The sequence below is a fragment of the Mobula hypostoma genome, chromosome 6, assembly GCF_963921235.1.
Source record: "Mobula hypostoma chromosome 6, sMobHyp1.1, whole genome shotgun sequence".
Classification (NCBI taxonomy): domain Eukaryota; kingdom Metazoa; phylum Chordata; class Chondrichthyes; order Myliobatiformes; family Myliobatidae; genus Mobula; species Mobula hypostoma.
In genome coordinates this window covers 140,058,969-140,079,947 of record NC_086102.1, presented here as the reverse complement: position 1 = coordinate 140,079,947, position 20,979 = coordinate 140,058,969, and the positions used below count along the sequence as shown (strand labels likewise).

General features: G+C 42.3%; 2 protein-coding genes across 4 annotated transcripts in view; one reads left to right on the top strand and one right to left on the bottom strand.

Annotated features, from left to right (window-relative positions):
- LOC134348440 (melanophilin-like) overlaps nt 1-16,137 on the bottom strand; it is a 202,450-nt gene extending 186,313 nt beyond the window's left edge. Inside the window, exon 1 of the mRNA XM_063051815.1 lies at nt 16,095-16,137. The gene's annotated coding sequence lies outside the window, so the exon portion shown is untranslated. The remainder of the gene's footprint in view (nt 1-16,094) is intronic.
- Nucleotides 16,138-18,486: 2,349 nt separating this feature from the next.
- LOC134348439 (collagen alpha-3(VI) chain) overlaps nt 18,487-20,979 on the top strand; it is a 78,652-nt gene continuing 76,159 nt past the window's right edge. For all 3 annotated transcript variants that reach the window (XM_063051810.1, XM_063051811.1, XM_063051809.1), the window contains exon 1: nt 18,487-18,609. The gene's annotated coding sequence lies outside the window, so the exon portion shown is untranslated. The remainder of the gene's footprint in view (nt 18,610-20,979) is intronic.

Sequence of the window (20,979 nt, the reverse complement as noted above, 5' to 3'; positions counted from 1 at the left end):
TTGTCTCATAGGATCTGTTATCTGGGCAAACAAGAGAGGCAAAAATGGTTCCAAGTTTGAGTCATAATCACACTTGTCCATGGTTGGCTAAAGTGAACCATGAAAAATTAAATTGGTTGGATTGTAGTCATGCAGATCACTGGGCTGAAACAGGCAGTTGGCTCATTATTTCCAGAATTACGATTCATGATGGCGATGTAAATCTAATGGGACAAATGAGATGCTTATCTCTGAAGCTGCAACACAGAACTGCAGGTATGCCGAACATCAAAAACCGCGCTTAACAGACAAAGCTAAATGGATTAGATCATACTATGTGGTCATACCATGTCTTCTGAATGGTGGTCAGTAATTAAAGAAAGGAGGAGGAGAGAACATCTTCATCCTTAAAGGTGATGGGATCTAGCACTGAATAGAAGAGACCAGGTCGACGTGTCAGCCACATTGCTTAACCATGAATGCCAAGTGGATGCTTCACCTCAGTTTCTTGCTGAGACCTCCACTATCACAGAAGACAGTCTTCAATCAGTCCAATTAACTCAACGTATTACCAAGAAATGGCTGAAGGCACAGATGGCAGCAAAGATTATGAAGCCAGATAATATCCTGACTATAGCACTAATGACCAGTGTCTTACAACTAAATGACAAGAAATGCTGCTCTTGTCAGAGATATCCACATCCTAAAAAATGAAGGAATTTTTAAAAGAAGTTGAGAATTCTCTTATTTCAAAAAGTGTTTGTTAAGCTGGAACTTAAATTGTTCGTCTTGCATCAAGTATCTTTTTTCTGGGCTTTAGAAGTCAAATTTTTTTAAGTGGTGTATGACTGGTGTGCAACATGTAGTCATGGAGAAAGGAAAACAGGGGAAAAACATCAATTCATAGGATTTCAGCTGTTGCATCACACCCTCCAAATGGAGAAACAGAGGAATGCAAACTTTGGAGACAGAGGCATCAGTATGAGTAAAGAGAAATTGAATTTGCAGGATTGCCAGGGAGTACAATTCTTGCTTTACAGTTTGATTATAGTTGTATTTGCTTTGCTTTGTATTTACTCTGTCAAATTCTCAGAAAGCTTCTTATCCATGGTCTGCTTAAAAACATTTACGAAAATACACAGGTGCTGGGTTCAAATGTTGAGCATTTTCTGTGTATGCATGATAGAGCAGTAAAGAAAGTCATTCTTTATATTTTTTGTTTATATATATTGATACAACTTAAGACTGCAATATCATCTCAACAGCAGTACTTTTTCAGCTCACTGGACAAACAATAACATCTGCATGAAATAGGGCTCAATTTTATTTAAAGTTGTATACGTTTTAACAGATAACCTCTGCCTTTTTTATAGTATGTAGCCCATACATATATTACACATTTAGAGTCTCAAAAATATACAGCCTTAAAATTTGTCTGCTTCATCCATCTACTATAAGCCTTCATCCCCTGTATTAGAAGCTGACAGCAGAAGTTCCATTATCTTTAAGTAGAAATTAAACATTTTGTAAAATGTAGGATTAAAGATCGAACCTCTCCAAGCAAAGTCTATTCAAAAAGTTTTTTTGAGCCACAGATACAGGTTCCATCCTGGATCTTTGCTGCAATGAATCAGAATTAATCAGATACAAGTAAGTTTTTGCTACATTGTCACCAATACAATGGATCCCCAAAAAATACCCTTGTTCCGGGAATCTTATAAATTTTGTTCATGTCATCTGATCACTAATTCAGATTTTACAATGTTTTTGAAATGAAAGGGTTAGCCACTGCTTTGGATCACCAGGAGACTAAAAACATTTAATAACATTTAATCAGAATATTCAGTTCAATAATATCTTGAGTAATATTGGCATTGAGGCTTAAGTAAATCTGATAATAGTGTAGTCAAACGAATAAATGCAATTACTTCCAGTAATTCAAATCAGAACATTTTCCACTGTTTAGAAGGATATTGCATCATAGAAATCTGAAACTAATCCCAGACAGAATAATTAATCTTTTTTTTTCCTACCATGTAATGAGAAAAGTAACATAAGCTATTTGGAAACTAGAGAAAATCTACAGATGCTGAAGATCAAAGCAACACACCCAAAATGCTAGAGGAACTCAGTCCTGATGAAGGGTCTCAGCCCGATGCGTTGACTATACTGTTTTCTGTAGATGCTGGCTGGCCTGCTGAGTTCCTCTAGCATTTTGTGTGTGTCACTTAAACTATGAGGGGTAATTCATAAGTTCGTGGCCTAAGGTAGAAGGAGTCAATTTTAGAAAACCTAGCACATTTATTTTTCAACATAGTCCTCTCCTACGCTTACACACTTAGTCCAGCAGTCGTGGAGCATACGGGTCTTAGACCCCCAGAAAGTGTCCACAGATGGGTGATTGATAAGTTTGTGGCCTAAGGTAGAAGGAGATGAGTTATACAGCTCTCATTACATGCGCATGCATTTCAACTCTCTGAGTGATTAGGCAGAAAGTTTGAAGTTAATAGCTCATCTCCTTCTACTTTAGGCCATGAGCTTATCAATTACCCCTGATGAGTTATTAGCCGATGAGTTATTAACTTCAAACTTTCTGCATAGTTACTCAAGGAATTGAACTGCATGTGCATGTAATGAGAGCTGTATAACTCATCTCCTTCTACCCTCGGCCACAAACTTATCAATCACCCCTTGTAATTGGCATTGTACGAGGTTAACTTATTCCCAAAACAGACGTAATAATTCTAAAATGTCTGGGATTTAGAATTAAATGTTTGTTATGGAATCTTGTGGCATTGCAATTTCAATTTCTTATTTTATTATGATGGCTTACAATTCCTATAATAAAGGAATAATCCATTAGGCCTACACCATTTTTTCTGTTTAAAACAGAATTCCTAACTGCTTAACTATTAGCATGCCCATCAAGTGCTTTCTCTCCAATGAGTTCATCACTAAATTATCAATCCTCCTTACATATAAAAATTGTACTGTATGCCTTTTCCTGAATCTACTGAATTACTAATTGGATTTATTATGGACTACCTTGTACTTACAACATTTAGTTTTAGACTCCCAATGGGAAGGATACATTTTCTCTGCATCTACTGTTACTAACTATTTGGTTGTCTTATTTAGTTATCCACTGAAATTCTCTTTTCCAGAGAAGAATTACTGGGATGACTAGTACTTTGCTTCCAGAATCATCATTCAGAATCATTTTGTGCCTTCTTTATCACCTTTCAACACGTCCTCTAAACTAGCCATTCCAAAGGTATTTTAACCAGCAATACGGGTTCTCTGCTTTCCAAATCTTCCCCTTTGGGAATGAACACCAGTGTTTGTTTTTAAAAGCCTTCTTAATCTATGTGCTACAGTTTAGTACTTTGTTGGAGATATTACTGGGTCACACTGGTAACTTTACTTTAGAAGTGCTTCATGAAAGTGGCATGTTATTCCATTTTCTATGTCCAAGATGGACCAAAAAGCTAAATACCAGAGGTGAGGTGAGAGTGATAACCCTTGACATCAAAGGAGCATTTGGCTGAGTATGGCTTCAAGATGCTCCAACTAAAATGGAGTCAATGGGAATTAGGGGAAAATCCCTCCGCTGGTTGGAATTATACCTGACACAATGGAAGATGGTTGTGGTGGTTGGAGTTCAATCATCTCATCCTCAGGACATCACTGCAGGAGTTCCTCAGGACGAACCATCTTCAGCTGATTCATCAATGACCTTCCTTCCGCATAAGGTCAGAAGTGGGGATGTTCACAGATGACTGTACAATGTTCTGCACTACTTGTGACTCCTCAGATGGTAAAGCAGTAGGACCTGGACAATATCCAGGCTTGATCTGACAAGTGGCAAATAACATTCGAGCCAGGCAAGTGCCAGCCAATGCCCATCTCCAACAAGAGAGGCTCTAACCATTGTCCCTTGACATTTAGTAGAGTCACCATCACTGAATCCCCTACTATCAACATCCTGGGGATTACCATTGACAGGAAACTGAGCTAGTCTAGCCATATAAACACCGTGGCTACCAGAGCAGGTCAAAGGTTAGGAATCCTGTAGCGTGTAACTCACCTGTTCACCATCTATAAGGCTCAGGTCAGGAGTATAATGGAATACTTGTCACTCACCTGGATGAGAGCAGCTCCATCAACACTCAAGAAGCTAGACACCATCCAGTACAAGGCAGCCCACTTGATTTGTACCCCTTCCACAAGCATCCAATCCCTCCACCATCGATGAACAGTTGCAGCAGTGTGTACTATCTACAAGATGCACTTTAACAACACACCAAAGTTCCTAAGGCAGAACCTTCCAGACCCACGACCGCTACCATGTAGAAGGATGAGAAGAGCAGATTCCTGGGAACATCACCACCTGGAAATCCCCCTCCAAGTCACTCACCATCCTGACTTGGAAACATATCACCGTTCCTTCATTGTTGCTGGGTCAAAATCATAGAACTCCCTCCTTAACTGCACTGTGAGTGTACCTGCACCTCAGGGACTGCAGTGGTTCAAGAAGGCAGCTCATCACCATCATCTCAAGGGCAACTAGGGATGGGCAATAAATGCTGGCTTAGCTGGCAAAGCCCACGCCCGTAAATGAATAAATTTTAAAAAATTGCAAAACATACTGTACATAGAGTGCACAACCTTCACATTTATTATTGGCTCATTGTTATTATCATATTCTGTCTTTCTGTTTACTTATGTTGACTATAATTTTCAAAATTCGACTTACAGTGTAAACAAAAATGTCAATAATGCCTATCCCTGTAGAAAATCAATTTTGACAAATTACCAAACTGGATAGCTCCCCTATTCCGGCACTCTGTTCCGGTATTGTCAAATTATTCATCTGGTTTGAAGTTAGTATTGTCATATAGTAAAGGTTTTTAGAAAATTCAAATCTATTTCATTTACATCATTACACATCTCCACTTTTACATCCTTGGAAAACTTGGGCATGACCTTTGCTTTGAAATATATTCTGTCTGAACAGGCACTTTTTCAGGTTCTAGGTGGTACTGGAATCCGTGGATAAACATCTCATCATCATTCCTGTCATCAAAGATAACCTGGCTGGTCTATCACTCCTCCACTTTGATGCTCTTCTAAAAGTAGCTATACGTCAGACCTCTGATATTTTTCCTTTTTCCAGTTAATTATTTTGTTTTTGCTTTCTTTCAATACATGTGGGTGCAATGCAGCCAAAACAAGGCTTATATTCTGTAAAAAGCATGTTTAATTTTCCACTTACATCCCACTTGCTAGCTTGATAATTTATAGCAACACTCACAACACGCTGGAGGAACTCAACAGGTCGGGCAGCATCCGTGGAAAAGATCGGTCAACGTGTCGGGCCGGAACCCTTGTCTTTCTTCCTATTCAGGCATCTGCTTTATTAGCGCTCTCTCCCGATAATTACTATGGCAAACTAACTATAAAATATCTTAGTTATCTGTCAGTTCATGTTGGCCATTCTTAATGTTTCTTTTTCAATTGTTATCTTTGAAGCAAAACATTAGATCATTGTGGTAGTTGCTTCAATATGGAGACTGCAGGAAACTCAAGAAAGCATCTTCATAAAATCTGCTATTTAAATAAAGTCGCCCAAGATTCCCACAATACCAAGAAATATATTTCAAATATCAGGCCTGCCAGGCGGCCAGCTTTAGTTTATTCAAGCCACCTTTCACAGGAGATATATGAGAAAGTGTTAAGCACATGTAATTTAATACCAGCAATACACAGTGTTCCTAGGTCCTAGGTGTTGATAATAATTTTTGTGAGTCAATGGAATTAATGAGCTAAAGCCATCTGCGACTTTACTTTTGTGAAATCCAAGGCATAAATTCTGCTGTCAGTGGATCAACAGAAAACACCGACATGAACTTGGTGAGAGAAAAAAGAACCCTCTATGGTTTCCTCTTTAACTTGTGTGCTGATTGGAGAGCAATTTTCAGCAGCCACACATGTACAGGTAAATGTGGAAATGGGAAGTGGCTGAAACGTGCCTCCTCCAGAAATAATGAGAATGTAGTACACTATCGGCATTGACACTCATGAATCGGCCTGGACGTCAGTGTTTCTAGGTTCCAGTCATTTGCTCTATATGCTCAACTAGAATTTGACCTTTCCAGGTGCACTATCTCACACTTATCTGGATTAAATTCAATTGGCCACTGCCCCTGCTTTCCAGCTGACCATTATAGCTACTGCTAACATGATTCTGATCCTGCTCATGGTTACAGCAGTACATACCATAATTTTATCAGGACTCCCTTAATGAAGTGTAATTTCCTTCAACACATCTCCTTGCTGAACTGCAGCTAGAAGAATTATTCCCTTATTCTGATCTATAATCTGCAAATGATCATTCTCTGGTATATTTCCATGAGTTGTGTGCTCCCTCCTCATTCTCCCTTTTATGTTGGACTCCTAGGACAATGACTATCTATACACTTAGGTGGAAGCAAGAGAAATCTTCTTAAGCTGCAGTCCCCACATGCTACCACCTCCTTCTGGCCCACCTGTCATGGTGCTATGGTGGCAAGGCTGGTGGAGCTGCTCCTCCACAGCTCCGGTGACCTCGCTTTTGTTTCCTGATCTTTGCTGTTGTTGCTGTACAGTTTTGCACATCCTGGTAACTGTACGGGTTTTCTCCAGATGCTTTGGCTTCCTCTCAATGTGCGGATCGCTATGTTAATTAGCTATTGTGGATTCTACTCAGTGATGAGGCGAGTGGTGGAATCCAAGGGAAGCTACCTAGATACACGGAGCAGTTTAGCACAAGAACACACCCTTCAGACCATAATGTTGTGTTAAACTAATTACATACCCCTTTAATATTTTGAAGGAGAAAGAGTTAGAGTCAGAGGAGGGGGAGAAGATGGCGGCGCGACGCAGAGCACGCAGCCATTCCGAATGATATCGTATGTGTTAACTAGGAACTGTGCACGATCCTGATTTGATGGAGACGACCGTGAGAAGCACGGAGGAACACCTGGAGAAACTTCTGAAATGCCCGCTTCGCTGCCACTGCTACTGTGCGATCGAGAATCTCTAGAGGGGAAGGCCCCAAGGCCTCAGCTTTGCCTATTGCCTGTTGCTGGGGCCAGAATCGAAGCGCTTGGCAGAGATGGTGCACGGTGCTCGGTGTTGGAGAGTTGGTCGGAGACTCGGAGTTTTCGGACGGACTCGGAGTTGGACTGTGGTCGGGGGCTTCCAGGATGCTGCATCGGCAAGTTTGTGGTGCTGGAGGTTCACCGTCTGCGTGAGATGATGGGACTTTCGAGAGACTTTGAGACTTTTTACCATGCCCATGGTCTGTTCTTTATCAAATTACGGTATTGCTTTGCACAGTTGTAACTATATGTTATAATTATGTGATTTTTGTCAGTTTTTCAGTCGGTTTGTGATGTGTTTTTGTGATATCATTCTGGAGAAACATTGTATCATTTCTTAATGCATGCATTACTAAATGATAATAAAAGAGGACTGTGTGTCCTCATAATCTAAAAAAAAAGTGGAAGAAACAGTTTAACTTTGGTGACTGGAATAATGATGGGATGCTGATCCAAAATTCCAAAACTATCTAGAACATGAAAACCCTTTGGATACTGTCGGGGAGTAATGACCTAGCAGAGGAAAGTCATAGCAGTCCAGCTCTGTGACTTAGATGGGAAGTGGAGAGAAAAGGCAAGCAGATTCATTAGTTAGGGGAACAGAAAGGCAGTTCTGTGGACGAGAAAGAGATTCCTGGATGGTATGTTGCCTCCCGGGTGAGAGGGTCTGTGACATCTCAGATCGAGTCCTCAGCATTCTTAAGTGGGAGGGTGAGCAGCCAGAGGGTGTGGTCCATGTAGGTACCAATGACATGGGTAGGGAGAGTGATGAGGTTCTGCAAGGTGAGTTCAGAGAGTTAGGTGCTAAGTTAGAAGACAGGACCTCCAGGATTGCTACCTGTGCCAACCACTAGTGAGACCGGGAATAGGAAGATCATACAGTTTAATGTGTGGCCAAGGATTTGGCATAGGAGGGAGGCCATTAGATTTTTGGAGCGTTGGGTTCTCTGCTGGGAAAGCTGGGACCTGTACAAAAGAAACGGTTTGCAACTGATCTGGAGGGGAGCTAAAAGCCTAACGGGAAATTTGCTACCGCTGCTTTGTGGTGGGGGTTGGGGGTTAAATTAGAGTTGCAGGAGGATGGGACAGAATGTCAGAACAAATAGCGGAGAGGTTGTGGAGAAAGATGTTCTTAAAACCTCGGACGAAGTCAGGAATCAAAAGGTTGAGCGTGATGCATCAATTATTCTGAGCTCTGTAAGTATTGTAGGAAAAGCAGGTGACCGCAGGGCATGGATCATCACTGGAATTATGATAATGTAGCCATAGAAAGACCTGATAGCATGAGGGGCAGGACTGGCAGCTCAATATTCTGGAGTTCTGTGCTTTAGACGCTACAGAATGGGAGGGATAAAAGGGGGAGGGGTGGACTTAATAGTCAGGGGAAATGTCACGGCAGTGCTCAGTCAGGACAGACTGGAGAATTCATCTCGTGAGCTTTATGGGTGGAACTGAGGAAAAAGAAATGTATGACTACATTAATGGGGTTACGTTATAGACCACCCAACAGTCTGTGGGAGTTAGAGAAACAAGTTTGTAAAGAGATTGCAGACTGTAGCAAGAAACATAAGGTTGCGATAGTAGGTGATTTTAACATTCCACATGTCGACTGGGATTCCTATCTTTAAAAGGACCAGATGGAATAGAGTTTGTCAAATGTGTTCAGGAAAGTCCGTTAATCAGTATATAGAAGTTCCAGTGAGAGAGTGTGTGGTACTTGATCTCCTATTTGGAAATGAGAGCGGGCAAGTTTGTGTAGGAGACCACTTTGCATCTAGTGATCAAAATGCCATTAGTTTCAAAGTAAATATGGAAAAAAATAGGTCAAGCCTGCAAATTTAGATTCTAAACAGGAGAAAGGCCAATTTTGATGGTATCAGAAAGGATCTGGCAAGTGTGAATTAGGACAGGCTGTTTTCTGGCAAGGGTATACTTGGTGAGGGAGAGGCCTTCAAATGTGAAATTATAAGTATACAATACTTGTATGCGCCTTTCAGAATAAAAGCTAAAGATAACTGTCATGGTCCAGTTCGGGATCTCTTTAAATTTACTTTGTTTATGTTACAATCCAGACCGTTGACTCCCTGTTTCCCTTTGGTTCCCTGTTTTCCCATGTCCCTCAGCCTTGGTGATTAGAAGCAATTTACTCTCGGCTGAACCGGTAGTTTATAGTCTCTGGCTTTCAGCTGTTCGGTGCGAGAGCGTTTACAAAGTCACCAAGATACGGCGTGCCAATGTCATCTGGCCGGAGCCAGCCCAGTCCCTGCCCGAAGCAAGTGCTGGTAATTTGCCTTTCCTCTCCGGAGCAACCCTCGCCAAAGTGAGCCTGCAAAGTTTCCTCACCGAGGTGGGTCCGTCAGTTAACCCGCCGGAGGGAATCAAGAACTGCTGTTCCCAGGCTGAGTCGAGAGCTCGCCACTACCCGGCAGCATCCAAGTACCGAGTCAAGTCCTGGTCCTGGTGGCATCCAAGCTCCGAGTCAAGTCCCGGTCCTGGCGACATCCAAATTCTGAGTAAAGTCCTGGCCTGGCGGTCTGTGATTCCTGTCCTACCCCACTGTCTGAATCCCTTCTCTGCCCCTCTCGCCTCTAGCCCTGATCTGCACCTCGGTCTAGTTCTATCGCTGGAGCTAGATAGGTACTATCTGGTGTTCTTTCGTGTTGGTTTTGTCTTGTCCTTGCCTCCGTGGGGTAAGTCAGGCCGTCTTGCCGTTGCTCCGCGGGGGGTCATGTCTTGTCGTGTCTTGTCCTCGCCTCCGTGGGGTAAGTCAGGCCGTCTTGCTGTTGCTCCGTGGGAGGTCATGTCTTGTCGTGTCTTGTCCTTGCCTCCGTGGGGTAAGTCGGGCCGTCTTGCCGTTGCCCCACGGGGGGGGGGGGTCATGTCTTGTCTTGTTTTGTCCTCGCCTCTGTGGGGTAAGTCAGGTCGTCTTGCTGTTGCCCCGCAGGGGGTCATGAGTCCCGGCCTTATGTCCTGTACCCAAGGAGGGGTCCCGGCTCTCTGTTCTGTGTGTGAGTCCCGGCCCTATGTCCTGTACCCAAGGAGAGGTCCTGACTCTGTGTTCTGTGTATGTGTCCATGGTTCCATGTACCTGCTCTCCCGAAACCAAGGCTTTGTCTTTCCATGTTCCTCCTCTCCCTAGCCCATGTCATGTCCTTGCCTGGTTCTGGGGTCCGAGCCTGCGGCACAACCCAGGTACTGGGTCCTTGCCCAGTCTCTGGCTCGGAGTCCATACCGTAGCCTCTTCATGTCTCCTCTAGTTCTGGGAGCCGATTCCGAGTCCTAGCCCAGACACTTGTCCCAGACTAGTCGTAGTCCTGAGACCTTGGCCAGTTCGCTATTCCTGCTCCTGCTTTGCTCTCGTGGTATCGAACAATAAACTAAATTTACTTAACCTCACAAGATGTGTCTTGCATTTGGGTCCACCCTTGCTCCCTATGCCCCCCATTGTGACAGAACGCTCTCACCAAACATAGACCCAGCAGACACAAACACTGTTTTTTCAAACTCTTGTCAGCCTTAAGTCAAGGTGTTGTTGTTCTGTTTCGCCCGCCAGCCAAAACCCCCTCCACCCACCTGGGTCATCGATAATACAGGCAAATCTGTTGGTTGCCTGGAGGCTCCCATTGTCGGGAGGGGGGGTTCTGTCATGGTCGGGATCGGGGTCTCTTTAAATTTACTTTGCTTATGTTACGATCCGGACCACTGACTCCCTGTATCCCTTTGGTTCCCTGTTTTCCCGTGTCCCTTGGCCTTGGTGATTAGAGGTAATTTACTCTCAGCTGAACCGGTAGTTTATAGTCTCCGGCTTTCAGCTGTTCGGCGCGAGAGTGTTTGCAAAGTCACCAAGGTACAGCGTGCCAATGTCATCTGGCCGGAGCCAGCCTAGTCTCCGCCCGAAGCGAGTGCCAGTAATTTGCCTTTCCTCACCAGAGCAACCCTGTCAAGTTACCTCGCCAAAGTGAGCCTGCGAAGTTTCCTCACCGAGATGGGTCCATTAGTTAACCCGCCGGAGGGAATCAAGAACTGCTGTTCCTGGGCCGAGTCGAGAGCTCACCACTACCTGGCAGTATCCAAGTACCGAGTCAAGTCCCAGTCCTGGTGGCATCCAAGTTCTGAGTCAAGTCCCAGTCCTGGCGGCATCCAAGTTCCGAGTCAAGTCCTGGCTCTGGCGGTCTGTGATTCCTGTCCTACCCCACTGTCTGAATCCCTTCTCTGCCCCTCTCGCCTCTAGCCCTGGTCTGCACCTCGGTCTAGTTCTATCGCCAGAGCTAGATAGGTACTGTCTGCTGTTCTTTCGTGTTGGTCTTGCCTTGTCCTTGCCTCCGTGGGGTAAGTCTGGCTGTCTTGCCATTGCCCCGCAGGGGGTCATGTCTTCTTGTGTCTTGTCCTCGCCTCCGTGGGGTAAGTCAGGCCGTCTTGCTGTTGCCCCGCGGGGGGTCATATCTTGTCCTAGCCTCCGTGGGGTAAGTCAGGCCATCTTGCCGTTGCCCCGCGGGGTGTCATGTCTTGTCGCGTCTTGTCCTCGCCTCCATGGGATAAGTCAGGCCGTCTTGCCGTTGCCCTGTGGGGGGTCATAAGTCCTGGCCTTATGTCCTGTACCCAAGGAGGGGTCCTGGCTCTCTGTTCTGTGTGTGAGTCCCGGCCCTATGTCCTGTACCCAAGGAGGGGTCCCGACTCTGTGTTCTGTGTATGTGTCCATGGTTCCATGTACCTGCTCTCCCGAAACCAAGCCTTTGTCTTTTCATGTTCCTCCTCTCCCTAGCCCACATCATGTCCATGCCTGGTTCTGGGATCTGAGCTCGGGGCACGACCTAGGTACTGGGTCCTTACCCAGTCTCTGGCTTGGAGTCCATACCGTAGCCTCTTCATGTCGCCGCTAGTTCTGGGATCCAATTCCGAGTACTAGCCCAGACCCTTGTCCCTGCCAAGTTGTAGTCCTGAGACCTTATCCAGTTCGCTATTCTGTCTTCTGCTTTGCTCTCCTGGTATCAAACAATAAACCCAATTTACTTAACCTCACAAGATGTGACTTGCATTTGGGACCACCCTTGCCACCAATGCTCCCATTGTGACAATAACAAGTTTAGTGAATCTTGGTTTTCAAGAGATATTGAGGACCTGGTTAAGAAAAAAACAGTGAGGTGCATTGTAGGTATAGTCAGGCACGAACAAATGAGGTCCTTATGGAATATAAGAAATGCAAGAGAACACTTAGCAGGCAAGGTGAAGGAGAATCCTAAGGGATTCTATAGATATTTTAAGAGTAAAGGGATTGCAAGGGACAACGTTGGTCCTCTGGATGATCAGATGGTAATCTATGTGTGGATAGATCACCAAAAGAGATGGAGGAGATTTTAAATGTATTGTTGTAGCTGTATTTATTTGGGAGATGGGCATGGAGACTTTAGAGTGATGCAAAGCAGCAGAGAATTCATGGACCCTATACATACTACAGCGGAAGAAGTGTTTGCTCTCCTGAGGCAAATTAAGATGGATAAATCCCCAGGGCCTGACAAGGTGCTTTGTCCCTTGGGAGGTAAGTGCAGGAATTGCAGAGCCCGACCACAGCTATTTAAATCATTCTTAGTGACAGGTGAGATACCGGAGCACAGATAATGTTGTTTGCTTTTTAAGAAAGGCTCTGAAAATATCCAGGAAATTATTGGCTGGTGAGCCTGACATCAGTAGTGGGAAAGTTATTGGAAGGTATTCTAAAGGACTGGATATATGTGTATTTGGATAGACATGGACCAATTGGGGATAGTCAGCACGGCTTCGTGTGTGGTACGTCATGTCTAACCAATTTAATAGAGTTTTTTGAGGAGGTTACCAGGAAAGTTGATGGAGGAAAGACAGTGGCTGTTGTCTACATGAATCTTAGCAAGACATTTGACAAGGTCCTGCATGGGAGATTGGATAAGAAGATTCAGTCGCTTGACATTTAAGATGAGGTCATAAATTGGATTAGACATTGGCTTTATAGGAGAAGCCAGAGAGTGGTAGAAGATGGTTGCCTCTCTGACTGGAGGCCTTTGACTACTGGAGTGCCGCAGGGATTGGTGCTGGGTCTGTTGTTGTTTGACATCTATATCTATGATCTGGATGATAAAGTGGTTAACTGGATCAGCAAATTTGTGGATGACAGCAAGATTGGGGGGTGTCATAACAGAAAACTGTCACGGGTTGCTGTGAGATCTGGACCAGCTAGAAAAGTAGACTGAAAAATGGCAGATGAAATTTAATGCAGAGAAGTGTGAGGTATTGCGCTTTGGTAAGACCAACCAGGTTAGGTCTTGCACAGAGTGTGGTAAAACAAAGGGATCTGGGGATACAAGTTTATAATTCATTGAAAGTGGTGACACAGGTAGATAGGGTTGTAAAGAAATCTTTTGGCACATTGGTCCTCAAAAATCACAGTACTGAGCACAGGAGATGGGATGTTATGTTGAAGTTAGTAAGACGTTAGTGAAGCCTAATTTGGAATATTGTTTGCAGTTTTGGTCACCTATGTACCCATGGGAAAGATGTAAATAAGGTTGAAAGAATACAGTGAAAATTTACAAGGATATTGCCAGAACTGAAGGACTTGAGTTATAAGGAAAGATTGAATAGGTTAAGACTTTTTTCCTTGGAATGCAAAAGATTAAGGGGAGATTCCATAGAGGTATACAAAATTATGAAGTGTATAGTTAGAATAAATTCAAGCAAGCTTTTTCCACTGGGGTTGGGTGGGACTATAACTAGAGATCATGAGTTAAGGGTGAAAGATGAGAAGTTTAAGGTGAACATCAGGGAACACTTCTTCACTCAGAGAGTTGTGAGAGTGTGGAATGAGCTGTCAGAGAAGTCTGGTAAGTAAGTGGATGGCTGGGGTATGGAGGATTATGGTCCAGATGCAGGTCGATGGCAATAGGCAGTTGGAATGGTTCAGCATGGACTAGGTGGGCTGAAGGGCTTGTTTCTTTTCTGTATATTTGTATGACTCTGTCTTTATATAATCATTCAGACAGACTACTTGTCAAAAGCAAAGGTCATGCCTAAGTGTTCTAAGGACGCTAAATAAATTGTTGAAGTAATGACACCTGTTCCTTTCAGCCTGCACATGGTCCATATCCCTCCATTCTCTGTATATCCATTTGCCTACGGAAGAGCATCTTAAAAGCCTCTATCATACGTGCTTCCACCACCAAGCTTCCATCACCTATCAATCTCTGTGTAAAAAAGCTTGCCCTACACATCTCCTTTTAACTTTCCCCCTCTCATCTTAAATGCATTTCCTCTAGTATTAGAAATGTTGACCCTGGGAAAAGGATACCAGCTCTCAACTGCATCTCTGCCTCTCACAATTTTTATAAACGTCTATCAGATCTTGAAGTTACTGGTAGCGGGGAAGCGATAAAATGGAATAGGTGGGATTAATGTAAGAAATGGATTATTAATGATTGCTGCAACTCAGTGAGGTAAGGGCTTGTTTCTGTGATGTCTCTCTTTGACTCTGTGATGCAGATCACAAAACTGGTGCAGGGACTGAGAAAAGACAACTAACTTGTAAGCCATTCCAACCAGAATTCTCCAAGTCACCCTGCTGCAAACCATCAAGTAATTGAAATACTGTAGCTGAGGGTCTTGGTTCTTCTTGATACTAAAGACTTGGTCCTCCACACATGGCATTAGCTGCATCATTGAGCAGTGGTGATGGCAACCCAGTGTCGTGCAGAGACACATAACACAGTTGTTCTATTCTGTATATCCCCAGTGTGTAAGAGCAGCACACCTAAAACACTATACTCATTGCATGAGTGCACATTTGCACAACGGACAGCAAATCAGAATCTGTGTTGTCCCAACAATGGGGTCTGCAAACACAAGCTTTGCAGCCATTAGGTTCGGAATCCTATTAGCAGACTGTCCTGTTTCCTTTCGACTACCTGACTTGAATGGGCACTCCAAGCCAGATTGGATACCCCAGCAATTTCCTTATAGAAATGCTGTGTAAATCGGACGGTCACTGGGAAATAAAGAGGAAAGGAGATGGTAATAGGATTGATGTCGTTGTTCTGCTGGGAAGTGACATGGACTCTGCTAGCTAAAAGGTCTCCTTCTGCTTATCAATAAGTGTGCTTTAAGGTGAAAATTTCTGTTTGTGTTTTTCTTCAGGGCAGGTGTTTTTGAATAGTCTTTAAAAAGTTAATATATATTTATTTATTTTTAGGGAACTGGGTGATGGGAAATCCCAGCATTTAATGACCATCCTTAATAGCCCTTGAAGCATGGCTGTCACAGCGGTGTAACAATTACAGCAAATCTATTACAGCTCGAGGTGTCGGAGTTTGAAGTTCAATTCCAGTGTCCTCTGTAGGAATGTTTGTACTTTCTTCCAGTATGCACCGGTTTCCTCCCACAGTCCAAAGACGTACCGGTTAGTGGATTACTTGCTCATTGAATACTGTCCTGTGATAATGCCAGGGTTAAAATGGTGGGTTGCTGGGCAGCATGGCTTGTTGGACTGGAAGGCCTGTTCTGTGCTGTATATTTAAATAAATAAAATAAAAATAAGTGGCACGCTGGCAAGTGTGTTGGCGTCTCTTGGGTACTATTTGGGCTGGTTAAAGATGGCAGATAGAAGTAAAGCAGTAATGAACCAGATGGGATTTTGCAATAATCTAGTCCAACAGTTTGTAAGATCTTGGTCATTACTAATGATTTTGCAGAAAAAAAGACTACTATAGAACATAGAACATAGAATAGTAAAGCACAGTACAGGCCTTTTGGCCCACAATATTGTGCTGACCCTTAAATTCTGCCTCCCATATAACCCCCCACCTTAAATTCCTCCATATATCTGTCTAGTAGTCTTAAATTTCACTAGTGTATCTGCCTCCACCACTGACTCAGGCAGTGCATTCCACGCACCAACCACTCTCTGAGCAAAAAGCCTTCCTCTAATACCCCCTTGAACTTTCCACCCCTTACCTTAAAGCCATGTCCTCTTGTATTGAGCAGTGGTGCCCTGGGGAAGAGGCGTTGGCTATCCACTCTATCTATTCCTCTTTTCATCGGAGGTTGACCTCTGGTCTCTGGATTGTTAGCAGCATCACCATGGCGTGACTAGGTAAGCTACATACTAAAGCAAAGAGAAATGTTTTCATGGCTTCCATAAGCTTAACTGTATAGATCTTATGATTGTCATTAGCAACGAAGAATTCCTCTTGTTTCCATTAAATACACTGAAAATTCACTCCAGAATAAATTAAGTTCCTTCATGCTGGTTTTCTGCATCTCAGAGTTTGTTGTTGAAGGCAGTGCTCTATGATTTTGGAATTGTTAGTTTGAACAACAACTTGTATCTATATAATGCATTTTAAATAGTTAAATAGTCACAAGATGTTTTACAGAGCCTGTTATCAAATGAAACTTAACCCATTCACCTAAGAAAATATCATGTCACGTGAATAAAAGCTTGGTTGAAGAGATGACTTCTAAAAAAAAGACATAGAGGAAGAACTATGTTCATTAAGAGAACTCAAGAGTTAAAGACTGCTAAAAGGCCAACTAATAGCGCTGGCATGATTAAAATCAGGAATGTTAATAGGTCCGAATTCAAGGAATGCAGTTATGTTGGAGAACTATTCAAATTTCAAAGTTCAAAGTACACTTATTATCAAAGTGGGTATACATTATACAACCTTGAAATTTGTCTCCTAAGAGGCAGATGAACAAAAGTCAGAGATGGGCAGAGGTGAAGTCAAGAAATTGTTTGAAAACAAGGATAAGAATACGGAGATCAAAGCATTAGTTATCCTGCAGGAATGATGGATGAATGGAATCTGGTGCAAGTTTTGGAACGACAGTAAGTTCTGGGAGGGTAAATTGGGGAAAGTTGACCTGGTGTACTGTGATTATCACGTTAGGACCCCAGGAGGTAGCAAAATGGCACTGATAAATATTTTGTTAGCAGATACAATAAGTTGAGTCAGATGCAGGGCAGGGCATTATTACAGAGGGCAAAATAATTGGTTTTAGCGTTGGGGTGGATAAGTTAAACATGACATCAAAGTTGTGAAAAGTATGACTTGGCCTCAGAGAGTAGGTAAGGAGTAGGATCGAGTTGGTGGTTGCGACAAATTTGCTGCAGGAACTAAAGACATCGGTTTTGGTCTTCCCAGTGTTTATCTGGAAGAAATTACAGCTGATCAAGACTGGACCTTGGATAATTTGGGGACTGAGAAGGGCTGTCGAACATTCTGACATAATTGAAGATCTCTCCCACACTGGACATTCTCTCTTCTCACCTTTATTGCTGAGCAGAAGATACACAACCTTGAAAGTTTCTATCCTGTTATTACCAGATTCCTCATATGCTAAAAGATGAAGTTTGATTCCCCCAATCTACCTTGTCATGGGCCTTGCACTTTGTTCATCTGCCTGCACTGCACTTTCCTATGACTGCAACATCAGTTTTATTCTACCTTATTGAAGTACTTCAGTGCAGTTATGGATGGGTTCATGTGTTTGGATGGCACGCCAACAAAAATAACGAAAATAAGCTTTTCTACTGTATATCAATAGAAATGACAATACAAAGCTGTGTACAGGCTGAAACAGCTGGCAGTGTGAGAGTCGAGTTACTTTAACTACCGGGCCATGTCTTTTAGACTCCTCAGCTCTCCTGGCTTTGTCCATCCGTCTGCATCATCCAGGGAACAGGGGGAACAGGAAGAACAGAAGGTACATACCCACATATTTGCAGGAAAGTAATTTTGTGAGGATTTCCAGAGTGTGGGAAGATGGGTGGAGAAGGATATGAGGAAGAGATAAAGGAGGGAAGACTCACTAATTCCAACTCACTGTCCCAAAGAAGCATCCTGATCCTCTAGACTCCATAGGAAAGTAATAAAAATATACAAAGTTTGCACTCTCTCAGCCTTACCCGAAGGGTAATCACAAATTGCATCAACATGCATATTTAAAAAAAAGATCCTGCCAGTTGAACAGAATCTCTCACCAGCAACAAAAGTTTATAATACAAAGTCAAGAGCAAAATAATTAAAACCATGAGTGAGAGAAGGTTTAGTTTGTTGATTACCACAACAAAGAAAAATTAAAAATGATACCTTCGCTTTTAGCAGGTATTGATTCAGCAATTTCCAAATGGACAGTTTGTTATGTACCAGTTGCCCAATCTGGAATGTTTTTCAATAGACAAAAGTAGTCTAAGGTGCAAAATTTCAAAGCAACCAAAAAAACAATGAAAAATTAATTCTGACTGAACCAAGAAGTACTGCATACATTCCCAAAATATCCACCAATGAGTGGATGGATTATCACACACATCCTAGTACATGCCTCCTGTACTGAGTAAAGTGGAAAAAAACTGTAAATAGTATTTTTCAAATAGAGAGAGTTAGCTTGACTCCACTTACTTCACCAGAAGAGATCAGCAGATGAACATCTTGTACACATTTACTTCATTATAACAGCTTTGATGGTAAGTGCTTGTTTCACCATTCTAATCAGGCTACAGAAACTAATTCCTTTTATGATGGCTGTAAAACCACAAGGGAGTTTATAATTTTGTTTTATTTTACCTTCATTTAAAAAAAATATACTATTATCACCATTACCTGGGATACATTGGGATTTATTCCCTGTAGGAAATACTTAATTTGATAGTGATCTATTAAAGTAATTTATTTATGTTGCACAAGGCAATGTTCTGTTACTGATGACATTATTTGGTCCTAAAATAAATGAAATAAATAAATCTTACTCTATGCTTTAAAGATGATTTCTTTTGTTAAATAAGTAGATTGTTCCCCCATAGTTTTTTTCTTTTCTCTTTGACAGAAATTAATTAATTTTAAAATCATGAACTCTGTGGCTATTCATGACCTATCAGTTTGCGGCTGAGAGTGGTACTCACCAACTGGTCCGTTAACTCCAGTAGTGCCAGGTGAACCTAATCTCTTTGGGAAATATCTTGAGCCTGTCTATTGTCTCTCACTGAGATCAAATGTTGAGCAAAACAATGGATGAAAGTGGGATCCCACCTTAGCTTTGTCACTGCTTTCCTTTGTTGGCAACAAGTCCTCCACAATTAGCATCAGGTGCACCACAACGCTGTTCTCCCCACTTTATACCTTTGATTGTAAGGCTGAGTACAGCTCTAATGGTGTATTTAAGTTTGCTGATGACACCACTGTTGTTGGCCAAATCAAAGGTGGAGATAAATTGGCATATATCCTGTCAAGATTTAACCAGATGTTTGTCAGAATTTGTTTATGCACAATTTTCATAAATTCTATTGTATTTGTTTATTATTCCTCTAAATGTCTGTAAGAAAATTAATCTCAAAGTGGTAAATAGTGACATGTACATATTTTGATAATTAATTTACTGTGACTTTGCACTACAACAGAGAGTTGAGTTCATAATCTGCTTCGCAACAGCTCTAAGGAAGCTACTGTATTTCAGGTGAGATGTTAAGACTCAGTCTGCCCTTCAAGGTGTGCATGAAATATCCCCTCCACCACCCAAAAAGCAGCAGTGCTCTCTCTTGGAGGTAGTCTTTACTACTCTCACTTCAGATGGCGGAATGGGGTAGCAGACTCGATGGGCCAAATGGCCTAATTCTGTTGCTATGTCTTGTGGTCTATTGTCAGATAACTGTTGGGAAGTGAGAGGTTCTCTAAGGACATGATTAAGCTCAACCACCTTGACAGTTACACTCAAATTACCAGTCAGGTGTCTGTGAGATCATTATCAGCTATGATTCACCATGTAACAGATAATGTGCTGAAGGAACTCAGGAAATGGTTCTCTCAAGTGATGCTATGCCTTAGTTTGGAGTAAATTAGAAGTCGAACCTTTGAACCTTTATTTGATTTTGAGAAAAGATGGGGCTCATTTGCTCGTTATTATCATTTGAGCTAATTGATAGATTTTCTCCACGATCTAACAGTAAATTTTTTGGTATATTTTTCTTTATTGCTGGTGGTTTGATGTTTACTTTTAGAAGCTTTTAGTATGATGCATGGCTCTGGGGTTGTACACCTAATGGGCCTCCCTCCCAACTTTTTCTGCTCAGTAGGGTTTTTTTTATTATCACAAGATTTTCTAATCTTTAAGATAATGTTTTTTCTCCTTGAGACATTGTAAGTGTTGTTACTTCGATGCACTCGTGTATCTTTTTTGAATAATGCAATAATAAAAAGATTTGAAAAGAGAGAAAAGAAACTCATGGAGTCGGACAGCATCTGTAGCAATTCCTGTCATTTCAGGTTGAAATCCTGCATTCTCTTCAGTATAGGACTGCAGTGTTTAATAGTTTCAGTTAAACACCAGGAGCTCAAGCAACTGCAACAGCTGTGAAGGGTTCTGGTAATAAACAAACAGTGGTTTTGAAAAGTGTTCCAAGAGGAAGTTTCTTGCTACATATTTTAGCATAAAATTGTCTGCTCAATTCATTTTTGTAGCCCAGCTGCTGATGGAACTCATGTCTCTGGAAGTGCCAATTCTGCGGCAAATGCAAACTGGAGAAAACTGTATCTTGATTGCTTTCTCCAGTTTTGTTATTACCAAATACATGCTGGGGTGGTTTACAGCAAAACAATTCATCCATGCTGCTCACACCATAATTGGAGTATGAAATATGAAAAATTCTTTAACAACCGAGCTTTGATCAAGGAAGCAAAGCTCCAACAGAGAGCTTCAACTACAAAGAGAATTTAGAGGGCCTACAAATGACAAAAAGCCCTCTACTTTGCAAGTTATATTTAGAGGGCTACGGATTGTTTAATAAAAAATGTCATTATCCTCTTTCTCTTTCCACTGATTGCTACTGGGTTCACTCATGATG